The sequence below is a fragment of the Mus musculus genome, chromosome 8 (assembly GCF_000001635.26).
Source record: "Mus musculus strain C57BL/6J chromosome 8, GRCm38.p6 C57BL/6J".
NCBI classification, from domain to species: Eukaryota; Metazoa; Chordata; class Mammalia; order Rodentia; family Muridae; genus Mus; species Mus musculus.
Window position 1 is genome coordinate 41,108,585 of NC_000074.6, and position 26,834 is coordinate 41,135,418.

A 26,834-nucleotide genomic window follows, 5' to 3' on the forward strand; every position below is an offset into this window, starting at 1 on the left:
GTTTTAAAAAATGACATCATGAAATGTATAGGCAAGTGGAAAAAATACTGGGTGAGGTAGCCTAGACCCAGAAAGACAAACATGTACTCACTTATGAGTGTGTATTAGCCATCAAATAAAGGATAATTGTGTTATATCCACAGACCCAGAGAAGCTAAGTAACAAGGAGAGATCAAAGGGGAACCACAGATCGGAGAAAGTAAAATAGGATAGATTTCATGGGTGGACTGGGGGCAGGTGATGAGAGGGATGTGGGAATGGAGGAAGAGAGTTTTTTTTGGGGGGGGGGGCTTTCGAGACAGGGTTTCTCTTTATAGCCCTGGCTGTCCTGGAACTCACTCTGTAGAACAGGCTAGCCTGGAACTCAGAAATCCGCCTGCCTCTGCCTCCTGAGTGCTGTGATTAAAGGCATGCTCCACCACGCCCAGCAGGAAGAGAGTTCTTGGACAGATGACTGGAATTTTGGGAGGGCGCACATTTAGGGGACAAGATAGAAACCTAGTGCAGTGGAAACTCCCTAGAATCTACAAGGGTGACTCTAGCAGAGATTTCTAGTAATGGGAGATATGAAGCCTGAACCAGCAATCTTCTGTAACCTGGAAAGACTTCCAGTGGAGGGTCTGAAATACCAACCCAGACATGAAACTTTTGACCTACAATTTGTCCAGCCTCCTAGGTGTACTGGGGTAAAGGTGGTACAGTACTTGTGGGAGTGGTCAACCAATAACTGGTCCAACTTGAGATCCATGACATGAGAGGGAATCCATGACTGACAAGTGCCTGCGAGGCCAGCACCAGAGGCTGGGTAGTCTAGAGACCCAGGAAAGGACCAAACATTTCTAATGATCTTCTGTTATACTTGTAGACAGAAGCCTAGCATAATAGTCATCAGACAGGCTTCATCTAGCAAGTGATAGAAGCAGATGAAGAGACCCATAGTCAAACATCAGGTGGAATCCTGAGGAAGAGGGAGTGGGGGAAGGAATGTAGGAGCCAGAGGGGCCAAAGATACCATAAGAACCCAGCCCACAGAATCAACAAATCAGTGCTCATAAGCACACAGACTAAAGTGACAACCAGGGAGTCTATATGGGTCTGACCTAAGTCTTGTGCATAAGCTGTAGTTGTGTAGATGAGTGTTCTTGTAGGACTCCTAACAGTGGGAGTAGGAGAAGCCTCTGACTCACCTGCTCTTGGGACCCTGTTCCTCCTTCTGAGCTGCCTCATCCAGCCTTGATATCAGAGCTTGTGCCTAGTCTTATTGTAACCTGTTATGCCATGATATCCCTGAAGACCTGTTCATTTCTGATGGAAAATGAAGGAGAAATGGTTCTGGGATAGAGAAGAGGTTTGGGGGGTGGGACTGGGAGAAGAGAGGGGGAAACTGTGGTAGCTATGTAATATATGAAAGAGAGAAAGCCGGGAGTGGTGGCGCACGCCTTTAATCCCAGTACTCGGGAGGCAGAGGTGGGCGGATTTCTGAGTTCAAGGCCAGCCTGGTCCTCAAAGTGAATTCCAGGACAGCCAGAGCTATACAGAGAAACCCTGTCTCGAAAAACCATGAGAGAGAGAGAGAGAGAGAGAGAGAGAGAGAGAGAGAGAGAGAGAGAGAGAGAGAGATGTGCATGCACATATACTTACATAGCTAGAGCTAAGCATCATGCTAAGGCAGGAGTTTTCCTGAGCACAGGAGTTCAAGGGACAGCATAGAGATATCCTTTCTCTTGACTTTTTTTTTTTAAAGATTTATTTATTATATGTAAGTACACTGTAGCTGTCTTTAGACACTCCAGAAGAGGGAGTCAGATCTCGTTATGGATGGTTGTGAGCCACCATGTGGTTGCTAGGATTTGAACTCCGGACCTTCGGAAGAGCAGTCGGGTGCTCTTACCCACTGAGCCATCTCACCAGCCCGAGATATCCTTTCTCAAAACCATAGTAATAATTCAGTACAGAGACAAATTGTAATCACCATTTTGAAAAGCAAATTCAATAACCAGAAAAGAAAGTGAAGTTTTGTTTAATAATATGTAAACTTTTTGAATGTGGATTCAGTAAGTCACATACTAGTATATTTGTCTTTACTACCTCAAATCAGATCTTTCTCTCCATAACACTAGATTAGAGACAGCTGGCCAGGGTCAGTACATCCAAGGAGCTGAAGAACATGCAAGTCCCATTCCCTATGCACGACCACCTTTCTTCAGGTACCCAGAAGCAGAAAAGGAAAGATAAGAATGGGACCAATGTACTGAGAAATTCAGAAATGAAAAACAACAAAGGGATGATTGCTTAACTAACTTGGCTCGTGACTAACTTGTGGACACACAGTTCTAAGAAACAGCACACAGCCCTGTGACACTTAACCATGTTTTGACCATTCACTTGAATCGATTTCTATTGTTTCAGTAACTCTTAAGCAAACGGTTAGGAATTTATCTTAACAAAAACTTTGAACAAAGGACTTGAAACATAGCTTTGGACAACTGCAAAGATTTAAAAATTAAATGATAAAAGTAATTATAAATTTTTAATGCAGAAACGCAAGGAAATACAACTACTTAATAACTCTGCAATTCATGAGACAACTGGAAAAAAATACCTTTGTCCCACAGTTATCATCATGTAAAATGCTCACAGGCACAGTACATGGGAAATGGAAGTCACCCGATGTGAACTGGGGGTAGGACGACTATGATACTGATGCTTTAATTTCTTGTGTATTCTGAGTTAGAACAGGATGAGAAAACCAATTTGCAAGGGTGGAGGGGAATGACCCAAATACCCATCACTGCAAACAATTAAACCAAGGCACATCCGTATAATGAAGTGCCAGTCAATAAAAAAAACAAAATACTGATACATGAATATCTAAAATACATGCTAAGTGAAAGATGCCACATACAAAAGGCTACGTGCTATATAATCCCATTTAAAGAACAGAATCAATGTTTGTTTGGGAAAGGGGGTGGGGAGAGCTGAACAAAGAGACACAAAGAAACTTTCTAGTTTGATGGAAATACCTTTGTGTATTCATCTGTCTGTGTGCATGTGCGTTTGGTGATTACAAATACATATATGTATGTGTGTATATATACATTTATACATGTACACATATACACACACACACACATATCACACACAGACATTTATCATTTATATCAAAACTCAGTGAACTTTCCAGGCATGGTGGTATAGGTCTATATTCTCAGCCCTCACAAGGCTGAGGTATAATCCCCTGTCTGAGCTAGCCTAGGCTGTACAGCAAGACTGCGATGGTTTGTATATGCTTGGCCCAGGGAGTGGCACTACTGGGTGGAGTGACCTTGGCCTTGTTGAAGTCGTTGTGGCCCTGCTGTCTACAAGATGTAGACCTCTCAGCTCCTCCTCCACCATGCTCCTGCCTTGATGATAATGGACTGAACTTCTGAACCTGTAAACCAGACCCAATTAAATGTTGTCCTTAGAAGAGTTGCCATGGTCATGGTGTCTGCTCACAGCCGTAAAACCCAAACTAAGACAAAGACCACATTGAAAGGTAAGAACAAAGGAAAGAGGGGAGGAAAGAAAGAAGAGAGAAAAAAGAAAAGTAGAGAAATCAAGTCCAAGGATAATAAGGTATGCCAAAGGGGTGCAAATTTTGCTACATGTCAATAAGTATCAATAAATAAGACACTGAGCTTAGTTAGAACCCAAACCAAGGCTTCTTGGGTACCTCTAGGACATTTTCTTTCTAATGCTGCATGATATTTGCTTATGAAATATATTAAGCACCAATCTTTGGGTAAGCATTCCATCAGAAATCCATATAAGGGAAGAAGATGGACAGAATATAGCTAGATTATGGCTATAGCAGAAAAACATGTACCCTGACTATAGCATGAATATGAGGGACAGCGAAGGCCACTCTGCAAGCCACACACTTACCTCAGACCTGAGGAATAGATAGCAAATCGCGGCTTCTAAACGTGTCATATGTCAACAGTCACTACCTACAAGATGCTTATCTGAAGCTATAGTTAAATACTCCGGAATAGTGCCATCTATTAGCCAGGGTTCTCTAGAAAAATAGAACTAATAAATTACAAGATGTATTAGATTGGCTTACGGGTTATGATCCAATTATTCCAACAATGGTTGTCTCCAGGTGGAAAGTCAAGAATGCAGCAACTATTCCGTCCCGAAGGTTGGGCATCTCAACTGGCCTTCAGTGTGCTCTGGAATCCTGAAGAAGTGGACTCTAAATAAACTTGCTAGCCATCATGTGGGCAAACAAAAAGCAAATCCTCTTCCTTCCCTGTCCTTTACATAGGCTGCCACAAGAAGGTGGGGCCCAGGCTAAAGGCGGGGCTTCCTACCCCAAGAGAAGTGGATTAAAGGTGGGCCTTCAAGCCTCAAATTATTTGAGTAACTAAAAATCCAATGGGTGTGCCCAGAAGGTTGGGTTTTTAAAGTTAGTTCCAGATATACCAAGTTCATAAATCAAAAATAGCCCTTGCCTGGGGCAAAAGGCCATCTAAGGAGGAGTCCTTGAGAATGGGGATCCTTAACTGTATTATAACCAGTACCTAAGAAGTCAGAGTCATTTTGAGTCTTAGGTACTAAACGATTTGCAGTGCCTGCACACACTGCTAATATTCAAAACAATGATTACCAAATATATTTATTTCCCCGAAGAGAAGATTGCCCAAACTTAACTAAATCCCATGTCCCATTGCTTTTCAAAGGTTTGCTGATTTCTTTTCTATGCTTGTCCAAGGTTATAAAGGAACATACTCAGAGATCCCTCAGACGGCTAACCCTGGCTGGCTAAGCAAACCCTCGACACTATGGAGGCCGAGTTCAAGGCACTTCCTTCACCCGGTCTCAGGTTTGCTACTGTTTCTCTCCAAAATGTCTTTGGCCAACAACTGCCGGAGACTCTTCTCAAACCTCCCTTCTGGAGCCCTGACCCTCCCTTAGAACTCTTGAATACTGTGATTTAACATGAAAGTTTGCATTTAACAGTCACCTCAAAGTAAATGCGTCCTCTGCCTCTGGACGCCAGCCAAGTGTCTTCTCAGGTGCTCCAAGGTAGATCATTTGACTCAGGTAGGCAGGGCCAAACCCACAGGAGGCAGCATTAAATCGCCTCCTTTCCTTTTACCCCAAAGCAATCAAAATACATCCCCAAAGACATTTTTAAAAAAATATATAGCTCTACTTGTAACTATTTCTCACCTTCTCTAATATGCTCTGGCACAAACCGCCCCTGTCTGTCTCCTAGACAGAAATGTCAAGCTCTTATCTCCATGTCTCCTTACAAAATATGCCCTCCACCACATAACTCAACCGATCCTTTTGATTGCAATGCCTTTAAGCTTACTCATGGCCTCCCACCACACTCATGATAAAAAGGGACTGGCTGACTTTAAACAACAAGGTTCGATGAGTGCCCCACCCCCCACCCCCACCGGCCCATGTATCAAAAACTTAGTCCCCAGACAACAATACTGGGAGATGCTGTGGCCCTTCAAGACTTGGGACCTGGGGTGGGAGGGGGCATATTCTGTTATTGGAGCGGGTCCCTAAAGGCATTATGGGATCCCATTGCATTTCCTTCTCTGTATTTCCCAGCTTGTGCTCTATTCGCCCTGCCTTGAGCTACTGCCACAACCTATGACATACCGCCATGCGAGTCAGATGTGAAAAATAAGGGGTCACCTGTTTGGGGCCAGGAACCTTCAAAACCATGAGCCAAGACTAGATTTGCCACCTGAAGCATTTCATTATAGTGGTGAAAAGCTGACTAACACAAACCATAATTACCCTTTGAACTACAGGTGACAAATACTGCCAAAGGCTAGGCACTACTGGGCCGTCCCCAAGTGAGCTTCCACTGCCCACTTGCGGAGCCTGACATCCACGGCACAATTCCCCATCAATCATCCACTCCTACATCCTCTCCCCTCTCACCTAGTCAGACTTCCAGCTACTCTGACAGCTGGGAGACAGTCCTGTTTCACTGGTCTTGAAATCCATACGTGTTCAAAAGAAAGTATGTACCACACAGCACCTAAAGTCTCCTGAGAACGAATGTTCAAACATCTCCTCAGAATCTTCCATCGCCAGCGCACGGGTGAACCTTTGTCTAAACATCCTATTGTCCGCATGGCCCGAACAATGCTTCACTGTGTCCCCAGGCAATGTGAGAAAAAGACAAGTTAACATTTCAAGCCCTCACACTTATCCTGGGATTAACTTGAAATACAAAAGAATTTCTTGTAAATAAGAATCCTCTAGAACTAAGCCTACTACCGTAAAATTACCTAAATATTTACTATTTCTAAGCTCTTTTCAAAAATAAACCATTCAAACTTTCACCTCTCTTTGAGAACCCGGAAGGGAACACGGAGGCCCCGCCCCCTGCACGCCAGTCTGTGCTTGCTTGCTTCCTTTCCCAGTGCGACTGCTCTGTGGCAGCGGGTGGATCTGTGCCAGGTAGATGCTCATTGTAAGCAAGGGTTATTTTTAGGCCAGTGGCTCCTCTCCGATTCTTGAGCTGCCCCTAGATAATCCTGAGGACAGTCTACAGAGAGAAACCCCCAGCTAGCACAAGAATCTCCTTCAGGCTCCAGGGGAGAACACTCCGAAGTCAGCCAGCCAGCTTGGATGTCAGCCATAGCTAACCTCCCTCTACCCTCAGCCAGCCAGACCTGAGGCGGGGCCTCCATTTCGAATGTGCAAACAGTGCCTAGAATTTCATCAAACACAGATCAAAGAGTCATTGCTCTTGGATAGAGATTCCATACCTATATGCCAGGAAGTTTAGACCTCAACGATATGATACTGTTGTTTTTGAGATGGCATGTCTATTATCAATGTTGACACACTAGCCTTGGAAAGGATATTGAAAATGACAAAGGTCAAAGAAAATTCTTCAAAAATGAAAAACATACTAAGATGATGTGTTAAGTGATCCAACCACTACATTATTTAAAACCACATATTTTTTATCATTTCTATTTAGAAAAGGCCTTCTAGAAAACTAAGCCTGCTGCCATACCTCTATGGACGACAACCATAACAAGATTCAGGAGAACAAGTGAAAGAGCACCAGACCCAGACCACACGCTTGTACTTCCAGCACATGGGATGCTGAAGCCGAGCTGAATCCAGGCTGGCCTAGATTCACCAACCCCCAAACAACAACACACCAAAACGGAAACCCACTACCCTCAAACTACAACTAAATATCTTTGTTTTCACTTTTTTTTTCTTTTTGATATGTATAGGTGTTTAACCTACATGTGTGTGTGTACCATGTGTGCCTTGACTACATACCCTGGACTAGAGTTACACACAGCTGTGAGCCTCCATGGGAGTGTTGGGAATTGAACCCAGCCCTCAAGAACAATGGGTGCTCTGAACTGCCAAGCCATCCCACCAGCCTGGGCACTAAGTCTTGTAACTATAATTTCTTGGGCAATATATCCAAATATATGGAGAAGGCGTATCTCACCATGCGTCTTTCCTCCAAGCACAGTCTGAAATAAAAATAGCCTCTTCTTTATTCCTCATCTGGGTTTTATGAAGAACTATGTTAACATTTCCGAACCCACAGGTCTATAGTATCAAAGTATGAGCTCAGCATTCCTGGCCCTGGGGTGTAGCATTTGCTTCTGGGAGTCTGGCACTGACATCAGAGCACCTTTACTCTCTCCCTATCTGGTGTGCTCCACTGCCTCTGACGCTGGGGTTTTCTTCAGACTGCTAACTCTGCAAGTATTCTAGAAGAACAAAGGAACCATGGCCCTCAGGAAGCAAAATGTCCAGCCAAGTCCACTCCCTTCCCTTCTCACTGCCTCAGTAGTGGCTACTTTTTGCATCTGTTAAATGGGAGCCGGAAGTGGGAAACAACTGCTATCTTAGAATTAGGCCTTGAGAGACGTGGAGGAATACATGATAGAATATCTTATGAAGCAAACGTATTTAATATGTATGCTGTGGGAATATGAGAACAATTTGGTAATTTAGAATGGATTTTGTTGACTGGACACATATTTCTGAGGGTTTAACTCTAAGCCTTTAGCACCATTAAATGGTCTGAGTTTAGCTCTTAGTTATGTGACAGCCTTTAATGCCACTTGACAAGTGGAAGTCAATCAAAGCGTAAAACTCAACAACTACTCTTGACCATAAATCCTAGACTGAAACAACTCGGAGAGAGGGATGCTGAAAGGCCATCTCAGCTGTGGCCATTGAATTCTGAAACCACCAAGGCCAAGGCCACATCAGTCCTAATCTCACACATCTGTGGGACCTAGGGACATGAAAGGTCAGCTCATAATTCAAAGACAGATGAGGCAGGCAGAAAGGATCCTCTCTCGAGGATAGGAGAAAAATGAGCTACGCACCCACTGAGCCACCAACTATCTAATATTCTAATCCCCACTCACCTACCCACCACTACCATCCATTTGCCTTTTAGACAGAGTGTTCTCCATATATCACTGGCTGTTCTGGAACTCACTATGTAGACCAGGCTAGCTTCAAACTCTGAGCTCACCCTGCCTCTGACGCTTGTATGCTGGGATTAAAGGTATGGACCACCACCACCACCTGGCTCACCCCTAACCTTTTAAATAAACAATCCACACATGCCTTTCTCCGGATGACTCTGATCCTGTAAAAAGATTTTACATCAGAACAAACTAACATTTCTCCTCCGAGATGCTAATTTCCTAGCCTAGCTCTCAGAGGAGAGCTGGCCAGGAGAACCAAGTGGACTTGTTGAGAGTAAAACCCTTCTCCACTTGTTTGCTTCTTGTATGCAGCCCAGATTGGTCTAGCTCTTGATGTGCTAGCCTCCCAGCCCAGCCTAAGTGCTGGGATTATATGTGTGTACCAACACACCTGGCTTCATTCCCCACCACCATATAAATACGATATAGTCGAAACCCAGACCAAGTCCATTTCTCTAGAAGTATTCTCTTAATAAAAGAAATCAACCTTATGTCACTTGTATCACATGAGAGAACCTCCAATCAGAAAGCTGCACAATGACACTCAGAACAGCCCTGAAGGGACCAACAATTTCTGGACTCCCACAGTTCCTTTACACACCAATTCAGTTCCTTTGCACAACAATTCTGCCCATTTCCTCGTCTCTGTGGCAGAGGGGGCTTTTCCATACTGAAGCTTTTATTCTGTCAAAAAAAAAAAAAAAAAAAAAAGCTTGATTTTCTAAGACAGTCCCTGGCTAGGATTGGAGACACTGTAGTGAGTGAGACACATTCAAGGAGCAAAAATAAATAAATAAATAAATAAATAAATAAATAAATAAATAAATAAATAAATAAATAAATAAATCATTCATCATTTCAATAAGGAAAGCCAGGGCGTACAAGGAAAACATTACAGAAGCTGGAATCGTGGACATGACCAGCGCCCAGGGTGCCTCAGGAGACGTCCTGGCTGTGCCAGAGGAGAGGACAGTGGTAGAGTAGCCAGCTCCCTAGGGATGAGGCAGTGCAGTGAGCCCTTCGAAGCCTTTTTCATCTCCTGTACTCATGAACTGTCCCTCCTGGCCACAGGAGGGGCGACACAGGCATACCAGCTTTTAAACCACCGTGGAGAACATGTTAAACCAAACTCAACCACTGCCACATTAGGAAGGACATTTTGGCACAAAATGGAGTGCCCAACTGCAGATACAAAGTATTCCTTTAGCTTGGATTCTATAAACACTGACTTAAGAACCTATCAGTCATCCTGGTAAATACGCTGCTGCCAAACACCCTCAGCTCACAGACCTTCATTTAGAACCTCTGAGCTCAAGTAAAAGGGTAATGGAAAGCTCTGAAGGAAGTCTCCCACCCTCTAGAAATACACAGACAGAGCGGACCATACAAGGAGGCCTGCCTTTGGGGATTTAGAGGGGGCACATGCAAGATGACCCCATGAAGACCCAGAACTCAACACCAATTTTGGGATCCCTTAGAAAGTCACCCACCTCATATACACTGTTTTGTATCAGGATATATATTTCTTCTGTAAACAAAATAAAAACAATTTTTAGGAAGAAAAAAAAAGATTCTTTCCTACTTCTGCTCACAAGGGCTGTAGAATGGGGCTGAGTAGGATGTGACGCTCTCGAATGTCAGAAGCACCGAGAAAAGTTGTGTAAACACAGCGGCCAGCACACCAAGGGACTGACACGTTGTCAGTCCACTCATCAGCCCAAAGGCAGTAGCATGGGAGGCAGGGACCGGGACATCAGCAGCTACCTCTTCCACAGAGCTAATGACATCCACGTGCAGGAAAGCACACTCAAGCTGATGGTCCCTTAGACAAACCATGTGACAGTCACTGTCCTCATTCCTCCTCCCATTTATGGAAGGTTAACCCAGAAGTACAGACGTAAACCATGGTAGCCACAGGCAGGAAATTCAGTTCAGATGTGTGAAGCTTTTTAGAGGGGGTCTTCTTACTATCTAAGAGGGCCCTGAACCACTCCTGGGCTCAAGTCATGCTCCTACCTTAGCTTCCTGAGTAGCTGGGACCATGGGAATTAACCACTCTGCCCACCTCAAAAGTCTATCTCTTTCCACATCCCTCTTACCTTAACCTCATCCAACACTTGGCGAGTCTGTGTACGTGGCCACAGACCCCAAAGCCACCTGGACAAGCCGGCAGCTGTAGTGACTCTTGAGGCTACCAAACTGTGTGTCTGCATTATGGTCAGAGGCCAACATGCTCCTGGCCTCAGTTTCCTTACCTATGAAACAGACTCGATCCACCTCAGCACTGGTCTGGAGCTAAAAGAAGTGTTTGGAAACTTCCTGACCACTGTTAGCTACACTACTGTAACTTTAACAACCTTGTATGACAAACTTACTAACCTCACATTTCTGAGGACCAGAGGCTGACAACTTGTTTATCTGGCCAGAAAAACTTTCCAGAGTAAAAGAGGTGTTTTAAGTCCTGATTGCTGCATTGGTTACACAAATATGTACTCAACAAAACTGAGAGACTGGGTCTTGCTATATAGACCAGGATGAATCTGAAATCAAAATCAGATCCTTCTGCCTCAGCCTCTGGAGTGCTGAGATTGTAGGTGTGCACCGACACACCCACCACACCCACTTGATCTCCTGGGATTTAATTTTATCTTAATTTGTTTTCAAAGTGCATTCAACCAATAAGCATCAGTGGGATTTTCTGGACCGTACCTACTACTTCATGTGGGGACCTCAGATTTCTTTTTTTCTCTTAGTCCTCATTCTCTGTAATCTATTTTCCAGCTAATCCTTCCTACCCACGTGACGCACTTGAAGAATTGCCTCTGTTCTTCTACGTATTCAAAATTCTAAGCTTTACTGATCCAGACTGGATATTTCCACCTTGACCCTCCCCTGTAGCCAGAGCCTGAACCAAAGCAAACCAGAAACACCAGCCAATAGACTTCTGGGAATCTAAGGCAACAACATTCTGCAAGAGCCTATTGAGCAACTAGACATGTAAAACACCCTGAGTACTCAGGTAGAAGTACATCAACAAGTTTCAGTTTTTAGTCTTGGGGCTATCGTATCATGTTATAAACAATCTTCACAATTTCATCAAAACTGGCCTTTTTAAAATGGAAGTCAGAAAACACCCGCACTGGTCGAAACACATCAGGTTCCAAAACAATACGGAGCCAATACAGACATGACTGTACTTACCAAAGTAAATAATTCAAACCAAGCCGAGCGTACCCAGTGCTGATCAGGTATGTTCAAAGGCTACACAGTTGGGCTTGGGCAATGACTCCTGTAAAAACCCCTTGCTTTTTGTCAGTGATATGCACTTCATTAAAGAAATTACCTGAAGGCTCATTAAGGTCAATGAGGAGGGTTAGCAGGGCTTAAGGCTAAACTAAAATCTCTTCCTGATAGTGCTAAATGACCGTGAACAACTTCTCAGTCAGGAGCTCTGGGCAGTTGTCACGGCTTTTCAAACTCCACTTGGCTAAAAGGAAATAATTTTCCATCTAAACCATGCCAAGACCAATTGAAAAATGTCATTTATATATGTGTAGTTACGCAAACCAGCACCTCACCTTATACCTCCCAACCTTTATTAAACAGCAACTTCCTGTACCCTTTTCATGAAAATGATTACCTGTCAGACTTTCCATTGGCCATAAACCATCTTGAACACAAGGGCAACGTTGGCACACAGCTAACTCACAGTGCAGCCAAAGTTAGAGCCACTCTCTATAAAGGGCCTACTTTGAAAGTCTTAACACTGTACATTCCTCAGCAGGAACTTGAAAGACACGATCATCTTTATGGCCAGAAGACATGCCCGAGGCTCAGATATAACTGGGGCTATTTGGACATTAGCGTCTTCCACTTCTAGATGGCACGAGCCCTCACCTCCTAGTTAAATTTTCACCCAGGATTGCCTCCTCGTTGCAATCATCTCCTACCTCTGCACAGCTCAAAAATAAAAGGATTCGGGGGTTTCATAGAAAAACATAGTCCAGGAAAGTCTACCTATTAGCCTTGAGTTAACATCCAAGATGTTGGAGTGCTAATCTGCAAAATGGGAAACAAGGGATTCGGATGGTCATTCTTACGGAATTGTATTATACCTTTTTGAAAAAGCAATCTGAAAACTACCAAATGTTATAGCAGTGGAGTATATCACCCAACACACACAAGGCCGAATCAGAAGGCTCACTGAGCTCCAGATCACCCTAGTCTACACAGCAGAGCCCTATCCCAAGCACTGGAGACAGAAAAGAAAGTAATAAAAATAGAAGTGAATTTGCTGTTTTGTTTCAAGACAGGGTTTCCAGCTGACCTGGAACTCACTATGTAGACCAGGCTAGCCTCAACTGCACAGAGATCCGGCTGCCTCTGCAATCTATTGTTATGAGCTGCAACCGGCAGTGTTGTGTCAGGAAGTATTTGTGAACCCCAAAAGACCACCAAGGAACAGTTTCCAATGTAATAGCATTAGGGTACCTCTTTTATTACAAGCTCTGGCTTGGGTTCTCCTCCAATCCAACCCTGACATAGCCAACCCTGACATAGAAGGACAGGAAGGGAAGGTGGAGCAGCCTGGAATCCTCAGCAGGACAAGGTTTTAAAGGAAATGGAAGTAAGTGGGGGATCGGGGGAGGGGGTCTATCCTGGCAAGCATCTAACTGAATGTCTATTGTAAGCGGACAGGTGGGTGCTCTGAAGCAAGACCATATACAATCACAAACTGTCTGAAAGTACATCTGAAACCATCAGACTAATCTTTGACTACCTGTTGCTAGGAAGTAGCTAGGGAGTAACTCTCTCCTTCCTGGTACGTGGGTGCAGCTTGGGTTCTGCTGCTGGTCAAGTTCTAAGGCTTTTTTTTTTTTCCTTGAAGATGGAGGCTGGTCCCAAGATGGAGTAGGCTTGGCCTCTCATTCCCACCCTTCTCTGGTAACTAGAAGGCCCAATCATGGGTCTTCCTGAAGTTTATCTAATCTCATGAAAACAGTAACAGGTCTATGTCTTTATGACTCAGCTAACTCAGGCCTGGAGGTACTGGTGACTGGAAAGGACTGGACCATCATCAGGGTTCTCATTGTCCAGTCCTTGTGGTGTTCCTGGGCCTTGGATAGGGACCCCATCAGTGGGAGATGGGGGGTAGGAGGGGAGTCCTGAGACTGAGTTTCCTCCCACTGGTCTAGGTTGTCTTCAACTGAAAACGGGTCAGGGATTCCATGTTGTAATCCCTCAACCTCCAGGGTGATAAGGAGGGATCTTTCTAATGAGGCTCTAATGACCCCTGCCTGGAGGGGGACCTGTTTTATAGAGAACACGAAGTTTAGGCCAAACATGCTTATGAGCCCATTGGACACCTTTGAGATCATATAGCAACTGGTGATCTTTGAACTCAGCAATGACCCCTACCTCTATGTCAAGAACAATTGGGGAGGGGGTATCCCAAACATGATTTCAAAAGGGGTGAGTCCCATCTGGTAAGAAGAGTTTCATACCTGGTAAAGAGATAAGGGAAGGAGAGTTAACTCAGGAATTGCCAGTCTCTTAGGTCTCTATTAGGGTTCTGTTCATTCTCTACCTGTCCTGAACTCTGGGGTCTATATGCACCATAGTTTCTAATCAATGCCCAGAATATTGGCTAGTCTCTGACTTGTTTGGGACACAAAACTGGTCCATTTTTTGACCCTATCATCTGAGGAAGTCCATACCTTGACAGTATATCCTTTAAGAGCTTCTTTGTCACCGTGGATGTAGTTTTATGTTTAGTGGGGAAAGCCTCAGTCCAATCTGAAAAGGTGTCTATAAATATCAGTAAATATTTATATCTAAATTTTTCTAGCTTTACCTATATGAAGTCTGTCACTCAGTATACTCTGGGCTTTATGCCTCTGGACCTATTAATGGGGTTCTTCTCATTAGTCACTGAATTAGTTAACTGGCTGACTTTACTTTTCTTGACAATCTCCGCTATCTTCGAGTTTGGCATCTCTGATCCTGATATTAGCAAATCCCATATTCTCCAGATGCCCATGTGGGAAGAGAAGTGAATCTTCTGAAGAATGTGTAGTTCCAGTTCTGACACAATGGGTTTGTCACCTGCTGTTCTCTACCATCTCTCATAACGTTGGGCAAATTTCTACCCAAATTATGTCATCTTTTGAATATTTAAGGTGGTCGGTCAGGGGATATAGGATCCACCCAATCCAGAGAAGTCGGGGGCAAAAGAGGTCTGATTTCTAGGGCAGCATGACAGGCTGCTTGATCTGCCCTATTGCTGCCCTCTGAAACTGGATCCTTTCTTCTCTGGTGTCTAAGTACTGAATAATGATCAGCTTCTTAGGACCCCACAGAGCCCTTAGTAAGGAGAGGATTCTCGATTTTTGTTAGTCTTTCCTTCTGCTGTCAGAAGGCCTCTCTCTCTACAAATAGCACCATGGACCTCGCTTAAACATTCTGTTTTACATTCTGTGCTTTTGTTTGTTTGGTTGATTTTTGTTTTGTTTTTGTTTTTCAAGACAGGGTTTCTCTGTGTAGCCCTGGCTGTCCTAGAACTCACTCTGTAGACCAGGCTGGCCTCGAACTCAGAAATACACCTGCCTCTTACATTCTGTGCTTAAAGAATAGAAAAATAGTTAAAGACTAGTTAACTTACGCTGCCTAACTTTCACATGTCCACATAATCTTATAACTTTGATCTCACTTAAATGCCAATATATCGAATGTGCTAGCACCAGTAATTCATTACTGGGAATAGCAGAATTCCACTACAATAGGACTGTAGTGGAAGGAAGGGTAAGTGCCACCTTCAGACAAAAAGCTTTGGTCCCCAGTTTCCTTCTATATAAAATAGCTCTCATGACTGGATATACCCAACACACAGGGCTGATATGCTCGCTAAATGTAAAGGTTCTTAATGTGCTTTGGGTCCAAGGTGTTTTCCAACAGCATGGATGGAAGGCATGCGTCCCCAAAAACGTTCACGATGGCTCAGAAGTTAAGGGGCATTGACTGCTCTTCCAGATGTCCTGAGTTCAATTCCCAGCAACCACATGTTGACTCACAACCATTTGTAATGGGATCTGATCTGATGCCCTCTTCTGGTGTGTCTGAAGACAGCTACAGTGTACTCGTGAACATAAAAATAAATAAGTCTTAAAATAATAAAAAGAAAGAAAGAAAAAGTCTTCAATCTGAACATTTTGGACTAAGTTAAAGGCTAAATATGAGATGATGGGTCTTGAGTACTTTAAAGTCAACACATATCATAAGTTCAAAGTGATGACTTAATTTTAAGTACTTTTAGAATGTACAGGCAGCAAATGAACAACATGGTTTTACAGCCTATATGAAAGAAGGAAGTATCTGCCTTGATTGAAAAGATTCAGCTCAAATGTAAGAAAAAACCAGGAGTTCACCAAGTTCACCACTCAAAAGAAAACCAAGAGGCCATTAAAGTGGAGTCCAAGAATAAATAAAAGTCAAATATTCCGTGTAAACCAATTATTTTCGAAAAAGGAGAAAGGTATCAGGTTCTTGTGCCTGGAGTTTAATTCCCACAAATGCATCAGCTGATCCAGGCAACACCTTCACCAAACCTTCGTCAGGGTGATTACACATCCACCTATGAGTCAGCAGATTTCAGACAGACTAGGGTAGGTTTAATAGCACCTATTGGTCACGCTCTAAGTACTTGGTGCTGCCATGGCATAACCCCAAAAGACATGCACGATCCCTCAGATAACTTACAAAAATCCCCTACTAACACAGAGGATGAGAGCTATGCATCCAGCTTTATCTGACCAGTCAGTGTTTGGTTCCCATTACACATGCCATGCCCGTTCCAGGTGTTCTGGTTCCCATAACATTTTTTTTTTTACCAACTCTATAACAAAATAGGTCTCTCCAAGGTTTTATAGCTGCTGTTGAGATAGCAAAACCTAACTAACAGCGGAAATAACTTATTTCATTATTGCTAATTCATAAAGAACAGAAAGAGAAGCCGCACTTGCCACTAAAGAGTGGCTAAGAAGCTACTTCATGCCGGGTGGTGGTGGCACATGCCTTTTAATCCCAGCACTGAATTTGCTTTCATTAGATGCTCAGTTTATAGAGTCCACATGTAGAACCAAGCCATTTATATGTGTAGTTGGAATTATTTTTTTCGAGGCAGAGGCAGGCAGATTTCTGAGTTCAAGGCCAGCCTGGTCTACAAAGTGAGTTCCAGGATAGCCAGGGCTACACAGAGAAACCCTGCCTCGAAAAAACAAAACAGAACAAAACAAAAAAACAACAACAACAAAACAAAAAAAAGTTTTAAATCAAGTTCAATAATGAGAGACTCTAATGAGCTACAGAGTGTTCCATAGGAATGAAAAAACTACACACAAATCTTAAGTGTGATCGGAGGGAGAGAATTCTCAGACTGCAATGTCATCTGCATTCTTCTGTAAATTGTAAATACCTAGCTCTCTAAAGAGGAAAAAAAAAAAAAGTCCAAATCTCCATTCAAGAGAAATGGTCAACTTGTGACCGTCTGCACACATGGAGACAATAAATTATCACAGGTGGAATTAATTCTGTAAAAGTATTTGCACGTGGGTGTGCCAGATGTTCCGAGAGTGGCTCCTCGTAACTACGTAGGAACTTTAATAGGAATGTCTGCGTCTTCCTGCTCTCCGACACTTGGCTCAACCTAATGATGCATCCTTTTGGGGGTGGGGGGAGGGCTAGAGAAGTAGATGAAGAAAGTGGAGAAAAATACCAAGGAAATAAACATCAGACTTAAAGGCTTCTAGCATCAGGAACTGGGGAAAGCACCCACAAATTCCCACACCAACTCGACTTATTATCCCAGGTTGCATCAGGGCCACAGAGTCCAAATACACCCAGCACTTTAAGGTTTCAACTCTATTGTCAAAACACTTTCCAAAGGTAACGTAGAACACCATGGAGAGAAGAAAGAGTAGCCACGGTGTCCAGTAAATGTCTAATGAGGAAAACTACTGGCCACTACAGAATTTTTTTTTTTTTTAAGAACTATGTGTGCCGCAGGTGGTGGCACCTGGCTTTAATCTCAGCAGTGTGGAGGCAGAATCAGAGGGTTCTCGGTGAGGTCAAGGCCAAACTTGGTCTCCATAGCAAGTTCCAGGCCAGTCAAGTTGACACAGTGATACTCTTGTCTCAAGAAATAAATAAGAGAAAAGAAATAAGGAACTATTTTCAGGGGGTGGGATCTTGGGATTGAATGCAGGATCTGCAGACTTATTAGGCAACTGCTCTACCACTGAGCCATAAATAATACTCCCATCTCACCTTTATCCTTTTACTTCCAAGGCAGGGGCTCACTGGCTTGCATAGCCTGGCCTTGAATTTATAATCCTCGTGTCTCAGGCTCCTGAGTAACTGGGTGACTAAGCTCAGCAAAGATTCTTTAGATACCACATTTCTTACCAAACCTCGCTCAAGACAACAGACATAGTTTCCAACATAGTGGAGACTATAACAAATTACTTGTTAAACAATTTATGAGAATGAGAGTATTTGTAGCAACATAAATACTAACACACTCTGAGAACTGAGGCCAAATCCCTTCTGAATCTCTGTCCCTTTACTTAGCAGTGTTCTGGCAACAGGGTGAGCTCCTAATAGGGCTTGAAACTGGTCAAAACTAAATACAGCATTTTAACAGCAGGGATTTTCTTCGAGCCTTTTTCTCTAGAATACAGCATGGAAAAAATAATTCCAACTACACATATAAATGGCTTGGTTCCACATGTGGACTCTATAGACTGAGCACCTAATGAAAGCAAGCTCGGTTTTCATAGTCAAGAGATCCTGACTCAGCCCTATCTAACCCATTCTTTTTTCATGTCTCCAAACCTGGTTACTCAACAGCAAGCTGGACCTCCTGCAATCCCGAGTTCGAATCTACAGGATTAAGTTAGTAGTGGTAGGCAAACAAATTTCAACTATGTAACATGCCTAAGAATAAGATGATGTCAACGTAGGAGTCTACTATATAATAAAAGGTAAGACATATATAGTACAAGTTTAGCTAGTATTCTAGTAAATACAACTCAATCAGTTTCACAGAGATGGGGGAGACAGGAGGGGGTGTCTATGTTTGAATGATATCTCTTAGATTGCTTAGGTCTCTGTTGGCGACTATTTTTATTCCACCAAGCTGGCTGAGTTATGTTTTAAGTAGACACGGGGTACCCACATAATGCCATGAATCATTAACAATCATCAAAAAAAATTTTTACAAGGGCCCGGAGCAATGGCTCAGGGATTAAGAGCACTAGTTGTTCTTCCAAAGGACCAGGGTTTGATTCCCAACACCCATATGGTGACTTACAACCATCTGTAACTCTAGTACCTGGGGATCTGACGCCATCCTTTGACCTCGGTGCAAATTCAGGCAAACACTCATATTCTTAGGATAAAAATAATTAAAATCTCAATTTGTTTATAGTACAAGATGAGCAAAATGAAAATTAATCCCTTCCCTTGTGTGACAGCAAATACTGTCTAACATCTCCTGTAAACTGCTTATCTGAAATAAAGTGAACAAATGTTGATTTTTTTCCTTCCAAATTGGTGAATGTGTAAATAACACCCAAGTTAAATATTGCCAAGCTAGCAAGCAATGCACAAAAGGCATAGAAGATAAGCTAACTCCCACCAGTCCAGACTTAGCAATCACTGGCAGACACATGGTTATTTACAAAAGAATGTACCTTTACCCTTACTTAGTCCTCTTCTTGTTAAAGTATAGATACTCCCCCCACCCCCTGGAGTCTTTCTCAAGGCCAATTTAGTACACAAAATTTCTTAGCATGGTTTCACTGGAGATCAGGGTAACCGATCAATCCACTCTCAGACTAATACTTCCAGTATAATAAGTTCAGCATCAAGCTTAAAACACAATTTCTTTTCAAGGTTCAAGCCTGTATTAAAAGCACACTAATGTATACAATGACCTAGAAATCTTTTCCAAAGCAGCTCACTGAGGCTCATCAGCCTGCCCAGTCTACACACACACACCCATACACATACACACACACACACACACACACACACACACACACACACACACACACACATATACAATGACATATCTAAGCAAACAATGGCAGCTTATGAGAAACTTAAAATGACTTTAAGATTATATTTAGCTTCATAACCTCAAAGCAAAATCGTTTTTAAGTTAATCCTAGGTAAACTGATTGGCCTTAATAGACAAAGAGTTTGTTGTGTTAACGTTCCGTATGTTCCTACTTCTGGACTCTGGAGGCTATTAGGTAAAGCACCTTTAGACACAGTCTAGAGCAAATTAGCTCACTGTCTAGGAAAAGAAATGTTGCTGTATTTTTCTACAAAGTAAAGATAAAAACCCCAAATATGCCATCCCAAAATACACACTTTTTTTTCTTTATCTTGGACCAAGTGAACAAGCTAAGGCGATACTTTGTGCCATAATGGGAAAAATGCCCACAAGAAAGGGAAGCTGATTTCAAGAAACACTGAAGTCATTTCAAAAACTGTAACTGCCATCAACTTTTATGAAATTTGGCTTGGAAACAAACATTTCAAAGAAAGTCACATTCAATCCCTAATTATACTGAACCATCCTAAGCAAAGGATAGAGACTGCACCCAAAGTCTGCACGCTTGTCAAGCAGGCTTTTATAAAACAAGACTTCAGGCTAGCTTAGCCATTTCCCAGATCCTCTTTTTCTTCAGAGGACAACATATCCTGGCACTAGTGCTTGCTCGCTCTGTCTGTATGTCTGTATATTGTCTGTCTGTCTGTTGAGTGTCATCTCCTTTTATGGAGACATTTTTGGATGCCCAAACATAAACCCTGAACAGCCATTCTTAACTCTCAGCTTGGTGGCACACCCCTAGGGCCTAAGGACAGTATGCAAGAAGGGGGGCTGATGATAAACTTGCTCAAGGTCTTCAGAGACCCAGAGTAGAGTCAAGATTCCAGAGCAGAGCTATCTCAAGCCTTCAAAGGTTTTTTTGTTGTTTTTGTTGTTTGTTTTCGCCCCCTTCAAAAAACATAACTTAATCTATTAATAGTGTTAGAATTTGGGAAACTTATCAACTATAGATTTGGACATCAAGAAAACACGTATCAGCAATTCCGTATTAAACTAAACTACAATAATGAATATTAAAAATAATCTGGGCCAGGTGATGGTAGCACATACCTTTGATCCCAACACTTAGGAGGCAGAGTCTTGAAGATTTCTGAGATGGGGGCCAGCCTGGTCCATAGAAACCCTGCCTCAAAAAAATGGGGAAAAAATATGGCAAAAATTGCAAATGGACTATAAGAGAGTAGACTTTATAATCCCCAGAGCCGCAAATTCCAAAGACTTTCAATCCCAGGGATTTACATTTTTCTCAGATTTTGTTGTTTTGATTGTATAGCACCTAAGTTTCTCAGACTTTGTTGTTTTGATTGTATAGCACCTACATTTCTTGGCTAAGCACAAGATTTCAGGCACCTGGCTTTAATCTCAGCAGGGTGGAGGCAGAATCTGTCAGTTCTCTGTGAGGTGAAGGCCAAACTTGGTCAAGAGATTTCAAGAAAGTCCAAATCAACTAACATTTGCTGGCCATCTGAAACTCTAACCATTTGAGCTGTTACAGAGAAATCTTTAAAGGTATGTTCTCTGAACAGTCCCACCAGATGTGAAAGTTGCAGCTCTCTGTAGACTTTGACAATTTACTTTTTGAGACAAAGACTCATGTAAACCCAGCTAGCCACACTTTAGGCTGTAGCCAACACTGGTCTTGATCTTACTGCATCTACCTCCCCAGTGCTACAACTGCAGGCATACATCCTGAGACCTGGCTATGTAGTCATGCTCTAACCAACCACACATGGTCCATTGCCACACAGCTACTGGATAAGGAGGAGAATGCTGTCTCTTTCCAAGCCAATGGCTACTACTTGATTTTGGATCATACACACAATGTTACCTCTTTGGATACCATAAAAATGCTAGGTAAGGGGCTAGAGAGAAGAGTCTGTGGTTAACAGTGGTTCTTACAGAGGACCTTGGCTCAGCTTCCAATAACGACATGCTGGCTCACAACCACATGTAAGTCCAGTTCCAGGGGATGTGACACCCTGTTCTGACCTCCATGAACATCAGACATGCATGTGGTACATATTCAAGCTAAACATTCATACACATAAAACAAATTCCAAACAATGTGATGCCAATTGAAAAGTTTCTTCAAAGACATCTCTGAACTTTTGAGTTGTTGGCTCTATTGGTAGCAAAGAACACATTAAAATATTCATCAATGAATTCAAAAGCTCACAGACGACACAGCCATGCTGATAAGATAGCCAATGAATTAAAAAGGTTTCCCCCAGAATACTAGGAAACACAGATCTGTGGAGTGTTGTCACTGAAAAGATACAAACATGGAATCATCTGATAGAGGTTTAAAGCACTACAAACACCTAGATTCAAGATTGTCTTGATCATTTTCTCAGCTTTAGGGTAGGGCAAGGCAAGACATGATAAGCTTATGGACACATTCTATGGATGGGTTCAACTCAAGCTTTTAGAGTGATTGCAGGGCTTTCTGGACAGAAAGAGATATGAAAAAAATGTCCTAAAGATTAAATAGATGGTTTCAAGATTCCTCAGGTCCCAAAGAATCAGGAAAACCCTCACCCAACATTTATATACAGTTTCCCTAAGTGTTCTGATCTGATTGAGTGCAGGTGCATACAAAGGGCCCAAAGAGGACACTAGTTCCCTAGGGAGCTGGAGTTACAGGCAATCTGTAAGCTTCCTGATGTGGGGGCTGGAAACTAAACCCAGATCTTCTGGAAGAAGCAGACTGTGCCATTTCTCCAAGCCCTAAGACCGTCCTAATGACATATACCATTCTCCACAATTTGTCATTAACATGTGCAAAAGGAAAAAAAAATTGCACAACAGCAGCTACTGCAGAACATAGAAGTTGTAGTCATAGTTCCAGAAGTGACAGCCATATGTGGTTCCTAAACTGTGACTCAGAACTACTAAACATCCATTTTGGGAAAAACCAACATGTTTGACAACACTGAAGTACACTTCTGGAAGTCAACACATCTATAAATGTGTTTACAGGGCAAACACAAATTGAGAAAAATATTTGCAGTATGAACAGATGTATGCCAACCCAACGGCCTGGAGGAGGTTTTTATAAGTAGAAAAATGCCAATATCCCAAGAGGAAAATGTGATGCTACACTGAAATAAAAGGAAAACTATCCCGATGTAGTAGCACATGCCTTTAATCCCAGCACTTGGGAGGCAGAGGCAAGCAGATCTCTGAGTTCAAGGCCAGCCTGGTTTACAGGACAAATTTGAAGATAGTCAAGGCTACACAAAGAAACCCTGTCTCAAAATGAAAAGAAAACAAGAAAAGGAACTAGAAACCCATGTGGGGTACTTGATAACATTTGCAATCCTAGAAATGGAAACATAAATACCAAGATTGCACTCTTCACCTATAAAGCTGGCAATACTACTTCCTTTTAAGGGTGTTAGAAAGACGGTAACACAAGAGCCAGTTCTGGTCTGCTTAGTTTGACTAAGGCGTTTTGGAGACCAAAGTTCAATATTTTTAAAAGAAACTTTTGCACCACTAATTGTGATTTCCAAGGACTTTATCCTAAGGAAACCTACCTTGCAGACAAAATTTTAAAAGCGATTAAGGGTTGCAATAGCATATTTAATTACAGTAACTGAAAATGAAAAGATCAGCTTGTAAAACAAGGTTAAGTAAATCGACACGTGTATAGAATATAATGTGTAACACTTATTAAGATTTTGAAGGCTTTATATAATGGGGGAATTTTCATTATAGTTTACAAAGGGGAGAAAAAGAGAAATGGTGGGATTGACTCTTATTTTCCTGAATGTATCAAACTGTATACATCAGCGGTCCATTCCGGTTGAAATCAGAGCTCTCAGGGTTACTAATCAACATGCTTCTTAAAAGCTTAATTCTTGTAACTCTAGTTTCCAAAAAGTCTACAAGAAATTTATCCAGAATTTCACAATCCTAGCTAAACCCTACAAAAATTATCCTTGAATTCCTAACGGTTAATTAAAAGGTACAGACCTCTCCCAAACACAATTTGTTTCCCACATAAATCTAGTTTTTAAAAGGAACAGGTGAGGGGCTGGGGCAGCTATCAATGATAATCCAGGTGTTTGGTATATACAAAACTCTTCGCTCCATCCATTGAACAAGGGGGTGGGTCACGGGGGGGGGGGGCCGGGGCAGTGGAGAGAGGGTTCAGGTGAAGATCGATACAACATTTTAAAAGTATTTTAAACTAAATTCTATGCCTTTTTTAAAAAAACAGGGCAGGAACAGGTTTTCTTGCATAACTTTTCTTATCGATACAGTTCTTGAGAAATAAATCTGTAAACAAGAAGTTTAAACACACCCACACAACAGAGTACAGATTGCCCTAAAGGGATTGCTGGAGAGAACGGGGATGAACTATTTAAACTGATAACCTATTTGTAAAACATTCCTTACAGAGGTCATATGTTTAGCGGGGGCCCGACCCCACCTCTTTTTTGCCCTCCCACAAGTTGTCTCCGGATCCCCGGAATCCACTCCCACCCCCACCGCGCTGTGATTTGATACCTTGATTGAACTCCAATCACCTGGCAGAACATGAAAGCTCGCTTTCCTCCTGTTTTGCCTAAGACTCTGGTTTTAAGACAAACAAAATACACTGGATTTCCTCTGGTAGAACACAAGACAATTTAAAAGTAGCATTTTGCAGAGTGAGTGCCAGTATGCAAGCTATGTTTACAATTCAATGTGTCACTTTTACAAGTGAAAAGTGAACAGATCACCCTAGTTGGGGGGGGGGGCGCAAAGACTTCGCGGAAATTCGAGCTAAGTCCTCTATTGAGTAATCAATACGGCGACCCTCAACGTGGGCTTTCCCTTAGAGTTTGTAAGAACCCGCAGGCTGCAGGGAGTAAAACCCGCATGAGGACCTGGGGAACTGCACTAATTCCCTTTCTCCCATATTTTCTGCCCTGACTGCTTAGTGGGAATGGACCCCGGCAAGTCGCCCAGCCGGAAGCCTGAGGCTGCCAGGTCCAGAGCCAGAATCCAGCGCTTGGTGGGCGGCTTTCCACCGAGGATGCAAACTTGACAGTTGTCCTTTATCCACAATAAACCCACCGCCTCGGTCACTTTCAAGGTGACAGCAACTGCAGCCCGCTGTCCTGCAGGAGCCCCGCGGGTCCCACGTGAGCTCAGCCTCCCCACTCCTCCTACTTTGAAACCCACTAGGACACCCGCCCCCCTCCCCGGAAAGCCAGTCCGGTCACCGTGAGTGCGTTGCAGTCGCCGCTCCCCAGCTCCTCGTTCTCCGGAGGTCCCCACCGCGGCCGGGATGGGCGACGGAATGGGATCCACTCCGCGCTTGCCCGCAGAGCCGGGGAGCCAGCCCTGGGGGGAGCCACGGCGTTCTGCACCCTCGGCGGGTCCTGCCTTGGAGACGTCTGTACCTGGGGCTTGCAGATCGACCCCAACCCGCACCAGCACCCTGGCGGCCAGGCGGGAACCGGGAACCCGGAGCCCGGGCGTCCCAGCCTCCCCGCCCCGGGCCGCCAGGGGGAGGAGCGAAGGCGGAGGATCCTGGGCTGGGTGGCCTCGCCCCTCGCCCGCGGCGGCTCCTAGAGCCCAGACAAAGGCCAGGTTGCGGGGGGGAGAGGGGGGCAGAAGGGGCAGTGCCCCCCAAAAAAACTAACCTGAGAGACGAGCAGGGGTTCCTTGAGGCACGATGACTCCCGCGGAGCTCCACTACGGTCGCCAGCCGGGTCGGGCTCCCTGGCTAAACGTCAACATAAGCCACAAGCCCCGGGCGTACGTCCTGGATCGCGCTGCACCTGTTGCCACGTGTGTCGCAAAGCCACCGCTGCTGACTGCGCGCTTGGCTGGCTGTCCCGCGCGACCCCAAACCATTCACGTCCTGGTGGGAAAGCTAAGCTCTGCCAAGCCCAACTTTGGGGCCCCAGGACCGTCGGACAGGCTAGCTAGCCAGAGGGAGGATTGGCTCCTCCTGGGTCCCCTCGCAGCCAGAATTCCCTGTCCCGCGAAGGGCTTTGGAGTTGGGAGGTGGGGAAGTTGCAGGCTTATCAGCGTAAGGGTTTATAAGGAAGCAGCACTGATTGTTCTCGGAGAGTCCCACCTGCGCCCTATATTGTCTTCAGACTTCCGAGCAGATTACTAGCGAGCACCTATTAAAGATTAAAGAAACCAGCACTCCGACTGTTAGAAGTTCAGATGGGGGTGGGGTTGGGGTAGTGGGAGAAGCTAGGAAGAGAAGCTAGGTCTGGCCACTTGAAAGCCAAAGTCCTTGTTCTTGAATCAAACTGAGGAAATTTCAGCCTCCACTAAGCATATTTTAATATAAGGTTTTTTCCCTAAAGATTGATAGCCTGCTTGTAACAGATAAAAACATTCCTGAACATGTCAGACAACCCAGAACTCTAAGTTTAATGTATGCATGTGTGTATACATATATAAAACTACGTGGCCTGGGATTGCTGAAAAAGCATTTTCAGTACATTTCTTGGAGCGCAGAGGCGGGGGACGGGGGTGGGGGTGAGGGAGCAGAAGCAGCATTTCAGAGGTTGCCTATACCACGAATGCTGGATGATCTAATAGCTTTGCTGTTTATAGCTTTAAGTGCTTTCACGTGAACAATGATCCATTCTTCGCTCACAAGTAGACCCTGCTGTAAATAGGTTAGATTATTATCTCTATTATTTGAGTGAGGCAACCGAAGCTCAGAAAAGCCAAGTGACTTGCACATGGTCACACTGTGAGGGCAGCCAAGGCAGGCACAAACCCAGCCGAGCAGGCCCGACTCCCCCTTTTTTTCCCTCCATATTCCAGTAGATAACACCTCTTGCTTATCTTTGAAATCCCTGTCGTAATATCAACTCTGTCTGACGTTAGGAAAAAAATCATGTGACTAGTTTTAAAGTGGCACAGCATTAAAAACCATCGGACAATTCTCCCTTGAGCAAAAGGCACCCAACAAAACAAAACCAAAAAAAAAAAAAAGCCCCGGATGTTTTTTTCTGGCAAGTCATGAGATAATTATGCTAATTAGCAACATGCTTCCTCCCTAAGGAAAATCCTCCTTGTGTTAAACATATTATTTAAGCCTTTATAAGCCACGTGCCCCCGATGATTTGGCCCAATATAATCCACACACATCCAGATTCCCACCACCACTGCATTCCATTGTGCGACTT

General features: G+C 43.6%; 1 protein-coding gene across 4 annotated transcripts in view; it reads right to left on the minus strand.

Annotated features, from left to right (window-relative positions):
• The window catches only part of Mtus1 (mitochondrial tumor suppressor 1), a 143,072-nt gene extending 117,673 nt beyond the window's left edge, over nucleotides 1–25,399 (minus strand). The window contains exon 1 of one of the 4 annotated variants that reach the window (XM_006509240.4): nucleotides 25,320–25,399. The gene's annotated coding sequence lies outside the window, so the exon portion shown is untranslated. Of the gene's footprint in view, nucleotides 1–5,955; nucleotides 6,084–24,896; nucleotides 25,150–25,319 lie in introns of those variants that run through there. The other 3 variants (XM_006509239.2, NM_001005863.2, NM_001286413.1) reach the window with 3 other exon arrangements.
• Between the last annotated feature and the right edge of the window lie 1,435 nt (nucleotides 25,400–26,834).